Consider the following 19,827-nt stretch of genomic DNA (forward strand, 5'->3'; position numbering starts at 1 on the left):
GTTGTTACTGTAAGTAATCGAGAACTGTAATTTCGTAAAGAACAATAAAAAATTAAGTAAGACAAAGATGAATATGAATGAATGTTCCTGATAATATTTCAATAAGATCTATTTCTCTCTCTCGGTTAATAAGCGCATGATTCTTGCATTTCATCTCTAGATTTAAGAAAAGTAATTTATCATTCAGCTTCTAAGAATAAATTCAACTTAAAGCTATTATTTTTAAGTAAAGTGCATTCGAACTGAAGATTTTAAGATTACTAGACCAGTGCCTGTAACACCTCGACTATTCTTCCATTACTGGGTCCTAACGCGATATTTGTCTTCATGAAATGAAGGCTAGACAGAGAAAGAACGGAGAAAAATTTAATTAAAAACACAGTAACTTCTGGGTTGCCGAAAGGAAGCTCAAGTAGCCAAGTCTCGGTTAGGAAAACCATTTTGAGAAAATCTTGTCGGGTACTAGTATCCGAGTAGTAGTCACTTAAATTATACTTTGCTCTTTTCTACTAATTGTTGGATAATAGTTACTAAGAAAATTTGCAAAAATGTTTTCACCAATTTACTTGGTTACTTTAGTAAAGAAGAATGAGACGTTAATTCATTTTTAAATGCACGGTTGAAATGTATTTTGTCATTATCCACACAGTGAAATTAGCAAAGTGAAAGTTCACTTTTTAAAAAGAAGATGATTTAAGATATAAGAAGGTAACTTATGGTAAGATATGCATCACTTACTGTAAAATGAAGAATTGTACTACTATCTTTGTGAAGAATTTCCATATCTTTCCACTTTTAGTGAATAGTCGTCTGATATGAATTTTTAAAATGTTTGGTAATTTGCTAATGAAAAGGGCTACCAAATTTCCACCAGTAAGATTAAATAGATCTCTGCTGTGGAGTAACATGTGAATGAAAAGTTTCACACAAACTTATCATCCGACATTTAGTCAGTAATTATTAGCTGCTGTCTTCTTGAAAAGAACAGCTGGGAGAAAAAAATCCAAGTCTTTTATGTTGAGATTCTCAACTTTCACTAACTTTTTGTTGAAGAGAGATAATGGAAATTGAAGAACTTAATAAAATTAAATGGGGTATATGTATTATTAAAACATTCTAATAAGCAACCTCACGGAATCGAAATGTTACTTTTCTGGGTTGGTTGTTGGTTATGTGTTAACAAATGGGGCAATAAATTTCACTTTTTCGTAAGTTGTAAATTTTGTAAGATATACTAGCCAGGCCATTCCGTTTTGAAATAGCTTGTTTTAGGGCAGGGTGAGAACTAATAGGGAAAATACATCCCACACAAAACGTGTCCTTTTGTTATTGTAAATGTAATTATCATCATTAATGAAATAGAAGATAAGTATTCACGCAAAAGTTATCACAACATATGTAATAAATACTAACTCCGGAAAAATGGCTATAAGAACGGGCTGAGTCTTCCATCCAGTGTTATAATGTAAAGCTGGACAGTCATACTTACATTAGTGTATTTTCACACTAATTTTTACTACAATTATAATTATATCTATTATAATAAGGTTCGAGGCGTAGATACGGAGAAGGATGGAAAAATCAGCTCGAAAGAGGAAATACGAAATAAAGAAGTTTTGAAAAGAGTAAATAAGGAAAGAAGAATACTGAAGTTGATAGCAAAAAAGAAAAGAAATTGTTAAGATACTGTCTAAGGATGAATTCGTTATAAGAGATACTTTGGAAGAAGTAGGAGGGGAACAGAAAGATGTCAGCTTCTGGAGAATATGAAGATCGAAAATTCTGATTCCTTAACAATGGAGAAAGGTTGATTTCCTGTAAAGACCTGTCAATGTGGCAGAACACTGATGATGATAATAGATATACTGATGACGATATCGTCATCCTCATAATAAAATACATAGGATTCGTTGTCTTCATCACGATACATAGTAAGGTCCTTCGGTTGAGTAAAAGAATTAGAATTATTTATTCATTATATTGATATTTTAACAAACTATGCATACGAATATAGTACAGAGTTGTTCGTATTTAGAAATTTTGGTTGAACGGATACATGAAACGTATTGACTATGACGAACGAAAATATTGATATATTTCTAGCAGTAGTAGTAGAAGTAGAAGAAGTAGAAAGTTAGGAACAAAGAATTGGTAGGAAACAATAACATTTGTTCTTGATCAGTCACATTTTTTACCCATACTAAGGATGTGCGTTATGTATTCATCAATTGTTTGTTAAACACGTTACGTCCCCAGACAATAAGAATCAAGCTTGATACCGCTGACGTGATTTTATAGACATGTTGGTATTTCCCCTGTGAAGAAAGTCATTTTAACTCTAAGACCGAGGGAAATTGAATATTTTTCATGTTATTATATATCAGAAGTATTAATATTATAAATGATAAAAAAAAATCCATAATTATCTCAGCGTGAATTGAACCCAGGACCTCAAACTTTTGAAACCAACTCTTAAGGCACTATAATAAAACATTTCGCTTGAGTAAGACGAAAAAAGATTTGATGTGCTTTGTATTAGTAAATTTCATACTTTTACGGTTCGAGTTTTGTAATAATGCCGAAGCACTCTGATTTCAGTCATGATAAAGTAGTAAAATATTATGCAGCGGAAAGATATGGAAATTCTTATGAAGCTGGGAGCACAACTCTTCGTTCTACAGAAAGTGATGGATATCTTTATTCGTGGTCATAAAGAAAACAAACTTATCTTTATTGCAGAGAGTGGTTTATCTAATGTGTATAAATAAATTTATGAATATTGTATGATACATTGGTTATCAAAAATGTTTGTTGTAGAAATATCTTTTATCATATATAAAAAAAGACTGGAGTATAAATTTTTAATTATATGCTTATTTGCGTTCATTTCAGTCTAACTTCACGCACATCCAACTATCACTGATTATTGTAGAGATCTTAAACTGAAAAGTTTTATAGGAATTTGTTTTGGAACTGATAGTTAAGAAAATGTGATATAGGCAATGAGCACCAATTTTAACACCAAGGCATGAAATTTGAAATCTACATGTTTAACAAATTTTACATTTTTAATTATTTCACCATATCTTCACGTTTAAAAAATAAATAAAAAGTCCGAAACAGTTTCTAACCCTCGGTCTTCACGTTTAACAATTCTTGTATGAAGATTCAGTGTCTCACCATGCTCGGCTACTTTAGCACAATTACTTCTTGCAGCTAGTGTCTATATCGGGGGGTGGGGGATGGGAGTGGAATGTAATTTCCTGTGTACAGATCTGTGGGAATTCTGGATCTTGGATTGCATTTTTGGATTAAGTCTCTAAAAGAGTTTCCAGCTTTTTCTGAACAGAAGTGTATTCCTTGTTCATCAATATCTTCTTATTACTAAATTTTAACCTTTTCCCTCTTCTTCAAAATGTCGTATCCGCAAATTTACAGTGTATCGTGAGACTCCCATCTTACTAGATATTTCCGATATAGTTTTACTACTTTTTTAGGCCTATTATCCTTGTAGCTACACCAATACTCCTTCTCTCAGCTATGGCGCGAACGATATGCTATAATAACAAACAAACACTACGTGCCAAAATTTAATTTGCTAATTTCACTGTGTGGATAATGACAAAATACCTTTCAACCGTGCTTTTAAAAGTGAATTAACGTCTCATTCTTCTTTACTAAAGTAACCAAGTAAATTGGTGAAACCATTTTTGCAAATTTTCCCAGTAACTCTTATCCCACAATTAGTTTAAAAGAGCAAAGTATGATTTCAGTGACTACTACTCTTATACTAGTACCCGACAAGATTTTCTCAAAATGGTTTTCCTAACTTATACTTGGTTACTTTAGCGTCCTTTCGACAATCCGGAAGTTTCTGTGTTTGTTTCTATTTTTTAATTTAATTTTTCCTCGTTCTTTCTCTTTCTAGCCTTCATTTCATGAAGACAAATATCATGTTAGGAGCCAGTAATGGAAAAATAGTCGAGGTGTTATAAGCGCTGGTCTAGTAATCTTAAGGTCTTCAGTTCGAATGCACTTTATTTAAAAATAATAGTTTTAAGTTGAATTTATCCTTAGAAGCTGAATGATAAATTAGTTTTCTTAAATCTAGAGATGAAATGCAAGAATCATGCGCTTATTAACCGAGAGAGGGAAATAATCTTATTGAAATATTATCGGAACACTCATTCATATCTTTGTTTATGTCTTACTTAATTTTTTTATTGTTCTTTACGAAATGACACTTCTCGATTACTTACAGTTTAACAAGAGATGTCAAAGATATACGATTTTAGTAATTGTCACATTTCAAACATACGACATGTTTTCTATTGATGCAGTATTTTTTACAAATTAAACTTCACACACTTCACACCAAGTATTACTTTCTTAGATTGTCTTTCCGTTTCTTTTTGGATTGCATTTTCCAAACACACTGGAAACCAATAATTTAACGCCAGAAAATATTCTTGTTAGCTTTAATATGTGTGACATAATACTAATATTTTTTTAAAAAAAATGGAAATATAATTAATGCTTTTGTTGATAAAGAAAATTCTTGCAAAACAAAGGCGAGAGTTAAAGCATTGCGCACAACATGTTATTTTTTCTTCATAGAGCTTCAGTAGATATATTAAAACTGAAAACTAATAAAAGGTAAGGGCAACGTTGAAACGAATATGTAAAACGTTCAGAGCTTTACAAAATACTATAAACTGTAAATGAAATTAATGTCTGACCATCATTGATTTTCCTTGGTATATCTAAAGTTAAATAAGATCTCTGTAACTTTCTCATGATATCAGTCTCTCTCTAGATACTAAAAGATGTCTTCTCTCCGATTTTTTTTCGTTGCAGTGTCATATATATATATATATATATATATATATATATATATATATATATATATAGATAGATAGATAGATAGATAGATAGATAGATAGATAGATAGATAGATACAGATATAGAGATAGATAGATAAACAGATATATAGATAGATATTGCCGTTTCCTATATTGACATCTTTCAACGAATTGGAGCATTTGTAGAACGCCTTTAACTGCATTGTCGGTTGTCTAACGTTGCAATATGTGAGTAATTTTAAGCGTGAATACTCGCTTTTGCTCGTGGTAATACAGGTGGGTCTATAAACTGAAAATTTTATTAAATTTCAAATATGTTTAACACTTATAACATAAAATGACTAAAACTTCGTTTTGAGACATGTTAACTATAAGAGTAGAACACTGCTTATATAAATCTTAGTAATTGAAAGCAAAATGTTAAAAGTGAATAATGGTACATGATGACAAATTCAATTTCTAACCAAGCAATGTCGATATCCAATGTCATTGAATTTTCAAATGTAAGTGCTTTATAACTGGTGAATGAATATATATATACAGTGAAATGGTTGATTCTCGGTGCCTGGTGGATTATTTGGTGTTAGACTTAAAATTGTAATGTAATTATGTAGTTATTATAACCGACTTACTATGCTGACCACGCATTACGCATTTATTTATTAAGTTCTTTTAATTTATTTATGCTAATTGAATTTTATTTAATTCAGCTAACAAATCTCCGGACTTTGATTTGTTATTTTACTTTGGAAGATTTTATTATATGTTAAAATAATAAGTTCGTGACATAGCTATGTCTAATACTTACTGTGTAACTGACACTTGATTCCGAAAAACTTGCTTGCTCTTCTAGAATTTTATTTATTGACCTTGAGAAACTTCAGTACAACGATATATAGCAAAGCATGTAGTGTTGTATTTATTGAAGGGAAGCAAGCGTTAATGATGTTTTAATCATTCGAGTGAATCGGCATTTGAGTAGATTGTGTTTTTCTAACTGCCCGTTCATCTATGACATGATAACTCTCATAAAATTTCTCTGATTTTAATGAAACCTGTAATGTGAATTCCTTTAATTAGCAGAAATAGCTTATTGTTTGGGAATTCAATCTACCGAGTTTAAGAGGTAAAAATCACCCCATGTTACACGTTGGAGCATATTCATACAATAACCCAACGAATAAATTATGTCATTTTGATAAGCAGAGACGCAAGAAGGGAGTTTATCTTGGAGTCCAGATCTCCCAACTTTTCTGTAAATTTGGTCTAATTGTAGGCATGATTTTACAAATCCTAATATGCTTTACATTACGTAAAGGTGACGAAAATCGACTGGAAGCCTTCGAAATGTGGATGTGGAGAAGAATGGAAAGAATTAGTTGGGTCGAGCGGAAAACGAATGAGAGAGTGTTAGAAATGGTGGGTGAGAAAAGAACACTTTTAGATATTATTAGGAAGAGGAAGAGAAACTGGTTGGGACATTGCCTAAGAAGAGATTGTATCATGAGGGACGTCCTAGAGGGTATGGTGGCGGGAAAGAGAGGGAGGGTGCGAAGGAGACTACAATTAATGGATGATATTAAAACAGAAAGATCATACGCGAAGATGAAAACGTTAGCGGAGGACCGTGGAGCATGGAAGCTTCTCAGCTGCGGCAAGTGACCTGTCAATAAAGGCAGAATACCTATGATGATGATGAATATGCTTTATTCTCATACTGAATTTAAAACCCCCTGAAAGCTTTAGCTCTTCCCGAAATAAATTCCTGCATACGTAACTCTTGATAAACATGATGCTTATATTCTCTACTTTAGTCGTATTCTGCCCATCCCCATTTGTTGCGGTAAAAATTGGTAGAGTATTAGGGGATAAAAAGAGGTGAGTACCCCTAAACTTTAGAGTTTCCATATTTAAAATAATTTTCTTGAACGAAGTTCACCAACATGATTCGATTTTGATACAGTATGGTCAGTGACGTAACTTTCACTATCAGAATTCGCGATGCGTGGGGTCACTGAAAATGTTTGGGGGTTACTGAAACTTCAGAAGCATTTCCAGTATATGCATTTAATTCAAGAACGAGAGGTTGACTTACCCTCCCTCCCACGATATTTATGAAAATAATTCTATGATAACTTTTGTGAAATTATTCGATTTTATTCAATGTGAAGTATCTTTTGACATTTTTCTGCTTGCGATTAAAATCAGTCAAAAATTGAGTGAATTACACCGTGTAACAAAAAAATACGTTCTCTGGTAAGTTTCGTAAAAATTATACATTTTGGTTAAGTATGTGTGAGTCGAATATTATTTATGAGGCTTCATAGTCATTACAATGGCTGGCACTTATAATCAATCAAAGATCAGAGAAGAACTATGCGATATCTTTCGTAGAAAATGTTAGAATTTTTGTAGTACGGTGTTGTGGCATTTTCGTTTCTACTTTATTGTTGTGCTTCAAATTAGTCAAAAGTAGGGATGAATTTGATCGAACGAAAACATATATCACCCGGTTTAAAAATAACTATTACGATTTTCTTTCGTAAAAATCAGTGGTCGAAGTGAAACGGTATGCGGTGGTATGGCATACCGCTTCTGGTTTTTCAGTGATCAAGACAAACCGTCACTGAAGAGTAGATACCTTTAATAAATCATTTTATACACAGTAATTGACGAATAGCTTTGCACGTAAAAATATTTTATTCTTATGTAGAAATAATTTCTAAGTTGCCAACACCGACATTTTTGTTTTTTTTCCTACTTTTTGTTTTTAAAATGAGGTGCCTTCAAAGACGTTCATCTAGTTTATATTTTGATGTCACTTATTGAAGTATTTCTTTCTTATATATGTGTATGTCTTCTTGCCTTAATGCATACAAATGTCTCGTTTTGAGCATGGTCGGATTTAGGGATTGTCTGCTAGGTGGGTGAATCTTCCAGGAGCATGAAATATCCCTCAGTTGAGTGGGGTTTCTGGGAGTTTTCCCGCAGGAAATTGTTAATATAAAAACTTGGTTTTTGAGCATTTTCATGTATAATTCTCTATATTACAACATAAGGGGATATTTTGGCCCCGCGTGGCGTAGTCGCTAACGCTCTCGCCTTAGGTGCGAGTGGTCCTGGATTCGATTTCCGCTAGGGGCACTCGGTTGAAAAAGTGTAAAAAGCTTTTTGAGGCCAGCCATCTTGAATAAGGTTTTCCTGTGTTTTTCTCATTCCCACCAAGCAAATGCCAGGATGTACCAGGGAGCTTCCTTCCTTTGCCAATCCTTTCTTCCTTTCGTTTCCTCGGATAGTGTGATCGCCGAGGGACGTCATCCCTCGTACGTGACGGGCTAACATGGCCATAGTTACCGAAAGCCCAAAAATCTAAATCCTAAACTCTAATAAGGAGGTATTTTATACTTTTTTCAGAAAGTTGTTACCAGGGGATCAAAGTCTCTCCATGCCCCTCCCTCCCGTAACTACAGAGAAGCTCTCCAGTGGTTTTCAGTCATTATATAAATAGAAACTCAATTTTTTAGGCAACATGCCCTCACTATATTTCAACAATTAGATAGTCGGTATGTCGAGTCAAAATCGTAATAAAACACATCGTCTCTGCTTTTTTTCAACTTCGAATACTGGTAAAAATTATTCGATTCAGACAATACGTTGTTTTTCTGAAGATGTCTCGGAGAATGCTCAATCGTCTGTACTCCTTGGAGTCGAAATGGGTCAATGATGAAGAAGTGAATCCTTCCTGATTTAAATAAAATATTTTTCACATAAATTAAAATCATCCAAATTTTTATAGGATATACTCCTGGATTCAACAATGCACAACAGCACTACTAGTTATACTATGATTTTGGAAATGGATAAGCACCATGTGAATGGGTCCTCACGATTGCCCCGTTTCTTCCATTTTCTTCTTTTCACCATAATCACCCATCTGATCATCACCTTTCCCTGTGCTCGAAACATAATCATAGGACTTCAAACTTGAAACACCGTTCCAGAATAAAATCAGTTATTATTATTATTATTATTATTATTATTATTATTATTATTATTATTATTATTATTATTATTATTATTATAATATTAGTAGTAATAGTACGAAAAGCACTTTCTGCCATCTACTAGATTACTTTTCGTGTATAATTTATCCCTTTAAGTGATAGTGGTTATATTTCTAACCATCCGGTTTTTCATAATTTCACGCAAAATTTACCACTCAGAGTTATTTTTTTTTTATTTATTATTTAAGTATTTATTTTTAAAAAATACGCAGGGTGCTGTTGTGACTATACCAGTCATCATGAATCGATTGCAGGTTTCAGTCAGTAACGTGGTGATGTTTTTTCATAGTGGTTATTAAAGTGACAACTATCCTATTGGCGTTCCCTCCCTTGTAAGTTTTCCCGCGCGCGGTTCAGGTATTTGCTATTTAAAGCGCAGGGAAATGGTATATTAGAAACATGTCACTGTAAAAAAGATTGTCAAGATACTGCGACAATAAGTTGAACATACTATTCTTCCGCTTGCAGAAAGAGAGCAATAAAGTGAAGTAAGGATTTTATATAATTTCTGGGACCTATGTTCTAATATTTACAATGGTGAACGTATGCTTGTCAAGATGTGTGATAGATGTGTTACCGCCAAGTAAGCGTTTTCGAAATATTTCAAAGGAAAACAGTTGAGTGAGACAGTAAAAGTTGTTTCATTGTTGAGATACAGTGGAAATGCAAGGAAATGATTTGCTTTCTCCCATATACTGAGTGTTATATGTAATATAATGCAATAATGTTTGGATTCCAAATGTCTTATAAAATTCATACTGTATTTACTGAATATGTTATTCGAATTGATGGTGACTCGTAGCCATTGGTAGGTAAAGGGAGAAACTTTCTTAGCCGCAAAGAAAATTTCAATTTCTTGAATGTTACTTGAATACAGGGCCGTCGCGTGGGTTGTAAGCGCCCGGGGCGAAAATTTCCCGGTGCCCCCTTCCCCAATGTGCTATGAAAAACAACCAGAGTTTATTCTGGTTGTTTTCAAGATTAAAATATGGAATGCAAGGGACATCCATTGGTATTATGACATTCTTTTAAAAGTTAATGACTGTTGAATTTAACTAGGGATGCACGCGAGACGAGACGAGACGAGAAATGGAAAAGTCTCGTCTCGTCTCGCAGCCTCAAATGTTGGTCTCGTCTCGCGTCTAGTCTCGTCTCGCAAATGTGAAGTCTCGTCTTGCGTCTCGCATAAAATTTTGAGTCTCGTCTCGCGTCTCGCGTGCATTCCTGAGACATCCCTAATTACCCTTGAGTCATGTTTCGCCCATCATTCTCTTCAGCTTAGAACTGCCTTTCAGGCGGTATGACTCACATGTCTCCATTATGTATCTAAGGCGGAAAAATCCCAAAAAAAGGGATTTTTTGGGTCTAAATATCCTTTTTTTCAACTTTTAGCCCCTCTGGACCCCCCTGTTTTAACGCAGAGATATGCACAATTCCAATTTTCCAGGTGCAAAAGTAAGCCCGCCAATATATATATACCGACAATGTCCCATATTCCCGTATACAGAGGGAAATTTTTAAATATTCCCTGAGACATTCCTAATTACCCTAGGATCATTGTTTGCACATCATTCTCTTCAGAATAGAACTGCCTTTCAGGCGGTACCATTCACTTGTCTCCATCATGTATCTAAGGCGAGAAAATCCTGTGAAAGGGATTTTTTGGTAAAAATTTCCCTTTTCAACGTTTAGCCCCTTTGTACCCCCATGTTTTAACACAGAAGTACTAAAAGGAATCTCGTAAATACTCCTCGGTGGACTGAATGTTTGTGCACAATTTCAATCTTCTAGGTGCAAAAATAAGCCCGCAAAAAATAATACCGAAAATGTCCAAAATTCCGTTATACAGAAGTATATTTTCATAAAAATTCCCTGACACTTCCCTAATTACCCTAGGGTCATGTGTCGCACATCATTCTCTTCAGAATAGAACTGCCTTTCAGGCGGTACCATTCACTTGTCTCCATCATGTATCTAAGGTGGGAAAATCGCGAAGAAATTGATTTTTTGGTAAAATATCCCTTTTTTCAACTTTTCGCCCCTTTGGATCCCCCCCCTGTTTTAACGCAGAAATCTGAAAAAATAATCTGGTAAATACTACTCGGTGGACTGAATGTTTGTGCAAAATTTCAATCTTGTAAAAATAAGCCCGCCAAAAAATAATGAACATAGACCGGCCCCGCAATATTAAAAGAAAATATATATTTTAGAATTATGACGTCATCACCTCCTATGTCTCGACGCAGGAAGGTGTGAAACCATACGTAAGGTCTTCTAGAATGCCTCTGGACATGAAAAAAAAAAACGGACGAAAAAGCTCAAATAGGAGAGTTATAACGCAATGTACCATGAAACATCCCGTATGGTACAGATTGTACCATGGGATCCCCAAAGGGTTAATAGCATAATTTACAGCAAAACCAGCATAAATTGTTGCTGGATCCAACATTGTTTTCCAGCTTAGTGGTCTCCAGCAATATTTGGCTCTTCTAAAATATCGTCGCCACTATCAACATTTACACGTTTTGGTCGTTTCCTTGAAGGGTGATTTTCCATTATAAAGATGTTTTTATACCGCCAAAAGCGCTTGTAGACAACAAAAGAACTCCTCACAACACAATACGACCCAATTCTTTTGGTTCGTTCGCGCTTGTAGCAATGTTGCATTATCGCATTTTATCAACTTTCGCTTTCAACTTATATAGTGTTGCCAGATCTAGAAAATAAAATTACTGACAGATATAGGGCCATTCCTACCATGTCGCATCAAACCTATAGGGCCATCCTACCAAACCAGTGTTTGAATTAAACTTCCAAACTAGAGGGGGATGTTTTTGATAAATATATAGAAAGAAAATACTTATTCCATGTAAAAAATATCATGTTATTTCTGCGAGACGGACCCGGGATAAATTTTGACGAGAGGGAATTTCCCCACCATCCCCTAACATAAATCGCTAGTAGTAATGTGAAAAAGACAGAAACAACAGAAATATCACATTTTGCAGCAATAGGGAGTCCTATTCGCTTTCCAGACCAAAAAACAGAAGTTCATGTATTCGTGCGCGCCCGCGTGTATGTGTTTGTGTCGCAAAATAAAGTCCTAAATCGATGTTGTAATAAATTTCCAATTTACAAAGCTTTTCTTTTTTAATGATGTTTAGAAACTAAAGAAGGCTTTAATTCTGAAAATGAACCTTGAATAATAATAAATCTCATAAAATGTCTATTGCCCCAATCACTTTTTTGTTCCTGGAGGCATTAACACTCAACTTAGAAAATTCAATAAATGTAAAATCACTAAATATATAAATACATGTAATTCATAAATGTTGCGAGACTGCGAGAAGTCTCGCGAGACTTCTCGTGCGAGTCTTAACTGAGTCTCGTCTCGCGTCTCGTCTCGCATGGTTTAGTCTCGTCTCGCGTCTCGCATAAAATTTTCAGTCTCGTCTCGTGTCTCGTCTCGCAAATGCGAGACGAGACGAGACTTCTCGCGTCTCGCGTGCATCCCTAAATTTAACACAAAAATTAATGAAAACATGATTTTAAATTAGTGAAATCAAGTGCTATTCTTCTTTATTTTGAACACATCAACGTAGTAATAGCATAGAATACACAAATAACGATACAAATGTTAAAGCCCAATGTGTAAGCGATAAAAGAAAAGAAACCAATCTTTTGACTTTCGCTAAAAACCAATGAATAAACTTTTCTTTCTTTGCGATTAATACATAAATTTTTCAGTAAATGTATCATAGTGTTGGAATACTAAAATATTTTTTTTTCAGGTGACATTTGTAATTATTTGTGTAAGTATTTGCTTCAGTTCAATCCTACAATTATAATTTATGTTCAAAATTGAAATGTACAGTTCATTAACGTTTGCTCTGCAGGACAATCTTAATGATATGTTCAGGGGCGAATTTCCCAATAGGCCCGGTAGGCCCGGGCCTATGGGCGCAAGCTCCCAGGGGGCGCACGGCCGAGAGAAAAAATAAAAAATAACTAGAAATAAAAATAAATAGCCATAACTTAACATATTTTTTGAATTGATTTTTAAAAATCAGGCTAATAAAACATTCTGATTTTGAAATTCATTGGAACAAATAATTGTTGGTAAAGTTCACCAATCTTTTGTTAATACATTAACAGTATTTTGTTAAGCCCAGAACCAAGTAAATTCTTCAAAAAACTTGCAATGATAAAATTGCATCGTGGAGTGGTGTTTAAGCAATTAACATATAGACCTGATATAATTTTTTAATAAAGGTTTTTAGGAAAGTAACTTTAAGCAGACTAGGGGGCGGAAAAATTATTGGGCCTAGGGGCGCCAAAATGCTAAATCCGGCCCTGGATATGTTATTCCAAAACATTTAGTGTAAAGATCATAACTTGAATTTTGTTGATTTGTCGTCCCGGCGCCTCCTTTGTTGCGGGGCCCGGTCGCCCCGCCCACCCGACGGCCCTGATAGAATAACACATCATGACCCATAATAATTCCTGGAAATCTTTTAAGCTCTTGGCGTAAGCATACGGGAGCTTATAGGTTCATACCAGGTGTATGTGTGCGTGTGTATCTGTTTCTCTATATATGGCGTTTTATTTCTCGGTAACTCCTGGTTGGATATGAAGGAAATTTGGTAAGCAAGTAGCCTATTGTCCACAAATATCACTTTATTTATCCCCCTAGGAATGATGCAGTCTGGCATGTGTATATGATACTCTATTTCTCGGTAACTACTGGTTGGATCTAAACCAAATTTGCTGTGCTAGTTTTACTAATATCTAAAAAATAAAGATCGTTTTATTTTATGCTTTCCTTCCTCTGATCGCCCTTAGGGTGGGGAGTTACAAGTAAACATTATCGGAAACTACTGATATTAGTGTCGAATTCATAGTTTTCGGGGTCTCTGGAGATTCCCATGCCATTTGAATTCAATTTTAGCTCCAAACGTCATGGAGGAGCAGACGCCAGGAGTTTGAGTTTGGTTCATCGACTGTCCCTCAGCTTGTTATTTACTGAATATTTTTCTTATTGATGCAGGGGTGTAGCAAGGGTGGGCTAAGAATGAAGGAACGTAAAAGTTCGTAGCCTCTATTAAAAATTGTTCTATGAATGTAAGTAGGGGCTAAAATACCATATTATGACCCGATAACCTATATTATAAAATATGTTTATTGAATTTATTACTTATGTTCAACAAGTCCGTAAAAAGAGATGGCCTAGAGGGCCAAATCATCCTAAACTTTCCTAAAATTTACGTTTAAATAGAAGATAAATCTTTTAACCTTCGTCTCTCTAAATTATCTTCTCTTTCTTCTTCTTGTTCTTATTTTCCTCTCACTTCATAATTATTCAACCTCTCATTTCTTACATAGTTAATAACTTGCACTTTGAAGAGGCTGCTTTTATTCACAACTAACTGAAGGAATGCTTATGTAGATTGAAAGATCATCGTATACCGAGTTAAAAGAATTTTAAAGAATGTCAATTTCTGTATTAAATTATATCCATGTTACTTGATAGAAAGAAGTACAACCGATTTAGATGAAGTGATTAGTTAAGTAACGCTACTGAATTATGAACAATATAATATAAAATGTATGTTTAAATGAATAGTGGTTTCTCAACCATCCGATTTTTTCTCACAGCCTTTTACTTATTACCCTGACAAAGTAACATGTTATAACATTTTGTTATGACACTAACAAACTAAATACAATGAGATACTTGTGTTGGAACTTAACAGGGAATTTTGTCACTTAAAGGGTTAATATTTGAAAGAATATAGAGATCATATTTTCTATTTTGCCTTTTGAGGTATAGACATCTTAAGTATAGAGTTTTCTTCAAGAGATAATTCAGCGTCTCTTGATATATATAAGATCATTGCGTCGAATATGCGCCCCTGAGGATAATGTGCACTTCATAAGAAAATGGACAGTATGTGGCAGAAGATGATATGTTAAGTTGTTGTTCTTAACTGGCAGGAGGATGTTCATACCGCTGCTATGTGTTGATGCACAGAAAGGACACTTTCGCTCACAACTACAGCTATGTTGCACACAATTTATTGAATGAATGTGTATGTGTGGCATCAATACTCGTGCAGGATACACGCCCTTATGACACTCTGTGGAGGTCCCATGTTCACTCTGTCCTTAGGCAAGTTCTCGATGTAACTAACTGCCACAACCAGGCAATATATTATATATACCCACACCAACAACGACCTTCGCATTATCTCCATTCGCATTCAACTCACAGTGTTAGGGCCAATTGAACACATACCTCCACAAAAAGACAACAGAACTTTCTTCGTTACGTTTATATCTCGAAAAGATAAACAAATTTGTAATGTCTTTAATGCATCATTTAGTCTTCTTCATCACTGTTCATTAACTGATTAAATTTTTATACTAACTCGGACAACTGCACATTGGAGTGCACAAGAAACCACGACTCTAACGTTTGCATTTCAAACTTACACACTCAAGTTTCTGACTAATACACATGGTGATCTCTAAAGAAGCCTTGGAAATATCTTCGAGTGTTTTCGAAACTGGCTTCAGAATTTGGTCCTCCAAATACCATCCGGAGTCTTCTGGCCTTGTTTGATCAATCTTACAGTTATCAGCATTCCCCAAATTGCTGTTTGTTAATGGAATCTCTTTATAAGTTGTTTCAGAGCATCACTAGTTCGAGGTAATTTCTCCAGGCTAAATTTTCCTCAAAGTAGGAGCCTAGCTTCATCACAGATCTTCGCAATATCCTTGAGGAGTTTTGTAAAAAACAGCTCTGCAGATTCAATAGCGCTTCCTGATAAAGAACTCTGTCCTAAGGAAAGTAAAAGGTCACAGTTTTCTGATACAAGTAAGAAGACAGTTCTTGATCTTTGATGACGTTCTGTCGCATCCAAGTGGAGCGTGATAAACCATTACCTCTCTTCCCATTCTCAGATAACTGGTGATAAAGGTGGTGAACTGGAATAAACCTTGTCTTTGAAACCCCACCATCATGTACAGTTCTTTACAAGAAATTCTGTCATAATGGTGTATCAACAGCAGGAATACATCGGTGTCTCTACCCATCTCAACAATTCTTCCGGAATTGTGATTCACTGTATGAAGTATCATTCTAGAATCCGCTTCTTCATGATTCCCTTCAAGATTTTGAACATTGATCTCGAAGTTTTCCGATCTTTAAAACTACCGGAAACAACAACAAAGAGTTCTGAAGGTTAACGGCACAGACTTTAGAAATTTATGTGGGTGCACGTCAACGGCGGGACGTGTTAGCCTATATGTTTCCAGGAAAGTTTCGATATTTGATTATTTTATTTTTAGTTAAAATATTTTATGAACACTATGGAGAGGGCTCTGCTGTGATAAAGTAAAATATGCCGGAACCATAAGGATAAATTGGGGCTACCCTAGCTCAATCGGTAACATGGCTGATTTAAATGCAAGAGGAATGGGTTCAAATCTGGGTTCAAACTAAAAATCTTGTAGCTGCGCCGCACCCAAAAGATTATTTGTGTGGGTGCCGGAACTCTGGAGTACCCACGTAGTCGGTGCGCATACTGAAGGTGATACTTCCAGCAATGCAGTATCTACTTATGGTCTACCTTCTCAGTGAACTGTGACACTTTATTTTTCCTAGGACAGATTTCTTTTTCAGTGAACACTACTGAATCTGCAGAACTGTTTTTCACAAACTCCTCAAGGTAATGTGAAGATCTGTGACAGAGCTAGGCTCCTACTTTCTGGAAAATTCAGCTAGGAGAGGTTACCTCCAACTGTGATGCTCTGAAACAACATATAAAGAGATCATATTACCAATTAGCAATTTGGGAACACTGATAAGTGTGAGTGTAAAAATTCAATATCAGGTTATGAACAGAGTGAAGAAGAAGACTGAATGATGCATTAAAGATATCACAAATTTCTTTATCTTTTTAGGATATAGGAGTGACATAACATTATTGAGAACTAATTCTAGAAATCAAATAACTTGTTCACTTGTGTAGAGATTTCGTAAGCATATGATTTCCTTCTATTACGTTTCTTATTATAGATTTATTGTATTACAGCAACTATACACAATCTCAATCATAGGCAAGTGCTCCTTCTGTAAATAAGATTTAACAGTTTAAAAACTGATCATTTATAAAATATGTTAGGCATATCTTATTTTATGCTTTTTTCATACCGTTATATTAAGTATTAAGAAGAAAAGGTGTTAATATATAAAAAGACGTGGATGGCAAATTGCTCATGATTCGCTCTTGAAGGTAATTTTGAAATATGGTTCCTGCTCTATTTAGCTAAGTACCACTGTAGTATATAAATCGAAAGATCTGTAACAAAAACAACCCATGTCGAAGCCCATTCAGAAAAATGAATGAAGGTATCGGAGATAAGGCGAAGGTCGTTGTTGGTGTGGGTATATCATATATATTTCCTGGTTGTGGCAGTTAGTTACACCTAGAACTGCCTAAGGACAGAGTGAACATGGGACCTCCACAGAGCGTCATAAGGGGCGTGTATCCTCCATGAGTTCAAACTGGGATCAAACGCTGCTGCAGCGGGGTGGAATATACGCCAGGCCTTTGGTGAGGGTGTCGTGACTACGTGGACAGTGCAGTAGTTTAACAAGTTCAAGGACGGTGACGAAACACTCGAAGCCGCACTACTTGTTGGAAGACAAACACATGTACAGAATCAAGATCTTTAGGCAGCAATTGAAATGTATTCACTGTATTCATTTGGTATTTTCAGTGTTACCTACCGCCTCGCATCTCTTATGTATCAGTCTTTGCATCAACAGTAAATCCCATGCATTTGCTTTTCATATTTCCTGAATTTGCCCAGCTGGGGGCTTCGGCCTCGCATCTCTTAAACCCACAATTCTACCGAATTTCAAATTTCTTTTTCTATTTCAATTATCTAAAAGATAAGATTTTGTATCCCAAGGAAACTCCTTTTTTTAAAAAAACATGGAAATTTCTTCATCATCCTTTAGATCCGTTAATAATTAAAAATATTCACTTCTGACAATTTTCCTCTCTGTTAGTCTCGGAAGGCTACAATCATGCCAAATTTGATCATTCTAATCTTGCCGGAAGTGCCTAAACATTTTGGGGTGTAGATGACGTCCTATATAAATAACATGGGAAGGATTTTTCCATAAAACTACTCTAAAGTTGGAAATTTTTGTTTTTACTGATTTACTTAGGTAACGATAACGATAACGTATAAGTATACCGAGTTTCAAGTTTCTATTCGATTTCCAAGTACCTAAATTATGAGATTATAGGTCCAAAAAAGGTCCATTTAAATAACATGGGGAATTTCTTCATCTCCGCTTTGAACCCCCTAAAAATTTAAAATATTCACTTCTGGCAATTTTTCTGTCTGTTAGTCCGAAAAGCTACAATTATGTCAAATGTAATAACAGTAGCCCTCCCTACAGGAAGTGACCAATAATTTTGGGGTGTAAAAGGTGTCCCATATAAATAACATGGGAAAGATTTTTCAGTTCACATGAAACCATTCTAAAGTTAGAAATTTTATTTTTACTGACTTAGTTACGTAATGCTAACGAAAACGTACAAGCATACCGAATTCCAAGTTTTTATTCTAATTCCAAGTGCCAAAAACATGAGATTATGAGTTCAAAAAAAATAACATGGGACCCATTTAAATAACATGAAGAAATTCTTCCTTTCCTCTTTAGATACACTAAAAATGAAAAATATTCACTTTTGCCAATTTTCCTGTCGGTTAGTCCCGGAAAGCTGCAATCATGCCAAATTTGAACTTTCCACGTCAACCGGAAGTACCCCTGATTATGTCAGTTCATGTAGTTTCATACATAGTTAGGATAGTTGCATTTTATAGATTAGTTTTTTGGTATTTGTTCCTTGTTTACATTTAGTTAATCTTCCCTTGTCTGCTCGAAGTTGTTCTACATTCTATTCCAGTTGGTTCTATCATTGCGGTTTATTTTGTATCTGCTACTTCCTTCATTTCGTAGAGTTTTTACTTTGAGATTCAATATTTTCTTTGTAAATCAATGTGATTGATGTCGCAGCACAGTATGTTATTGAATTTATTTCCTAGAGTTTTATAGTGCTCTTTAGCATTCATCTAACTGCTTTGTTGATTTCAGATAGTAGACCTATTCTTCATCTGTAGCTATTTTAGTTTTCGTAGCTGAAGTCCATGTGATAGATTCTGTTATTCATCTTATTTATTTAATTCGACATGTGTCAAACAAGATTACCCATAAGACCTCAATCCCATCTACCTCCTAAATGATCGATGCTACATAACTAGAAAATCTTATAGTCTAGGCATCAACTTGACAAAAGTGCTCTCCTTTTCGACTTTAAGAGTAAATCATGTAACAATTTATCATCCGATATTTTTTGAATATATATCCATCACTGATCATAAAAATGCCGGATGCCAGAAGAAACACCTCACGGGAGGGGAGGAAGAGGGGAAAGCCGAAATTTTAGCCGTTTCTATTATTCACTATATCTCCATAATCATTTCCGCTAGAACATGCAAATTCTTTGTATTGTGTTTGCTTAATTATTTTCTACAATTTAATTCTCGTGCATTTTTGAGCTAAATATAATGGTTTTCGTGTTATTTTCATTTTTTACGCAGTATTGGTTGCGCGTGAAGTCAGTTTTTTAGCCATAGATTCTTTACAAGATCGACTAATGTTTCTTCTTAAAGTTTTTCATCATTTTATGCTCTTTAAAAAATGTATACTTATATTAGTGTAGGACTAATAGTGCCTGAGTTATAAGCGACTTTATTCTGTCGTGTGCGATACTGATCACTGTGCGCCCCAAACGTTACCTTTCCACAAACGGTACATA

The 19,827-nt window shown here is 34.8% G+C and overlaps 1 protein-coding gene across 1 annotated transcript in view; it reads left to right on the top strand.

Moving 5' to 3' along the window:
• The window catches only part of LOC145661616 (chitin deacetylase 7-like), a 141,403-nt gene that overhangs the window by 4,251 nt on the left and 117,325 nt on the right, over positions 1-19,827 (top strand). The window lies entirely within an intron of this gene.

This window comes from Thermobia domestica, chromosome 10 (genome assembly GCF_964235325.1).
Source record: "Thermobia domestica chromosome 10, izTheDome1.hap1.1, whole genome shotgun sequence".
Classification (NCBI taxonomy): domain Eukaryota; kingdom Metazoa; phylum Arthropoda; class Insecta; order Zygentoma; family Lepismatidae; genus Thermobia; species Thermobia domestica.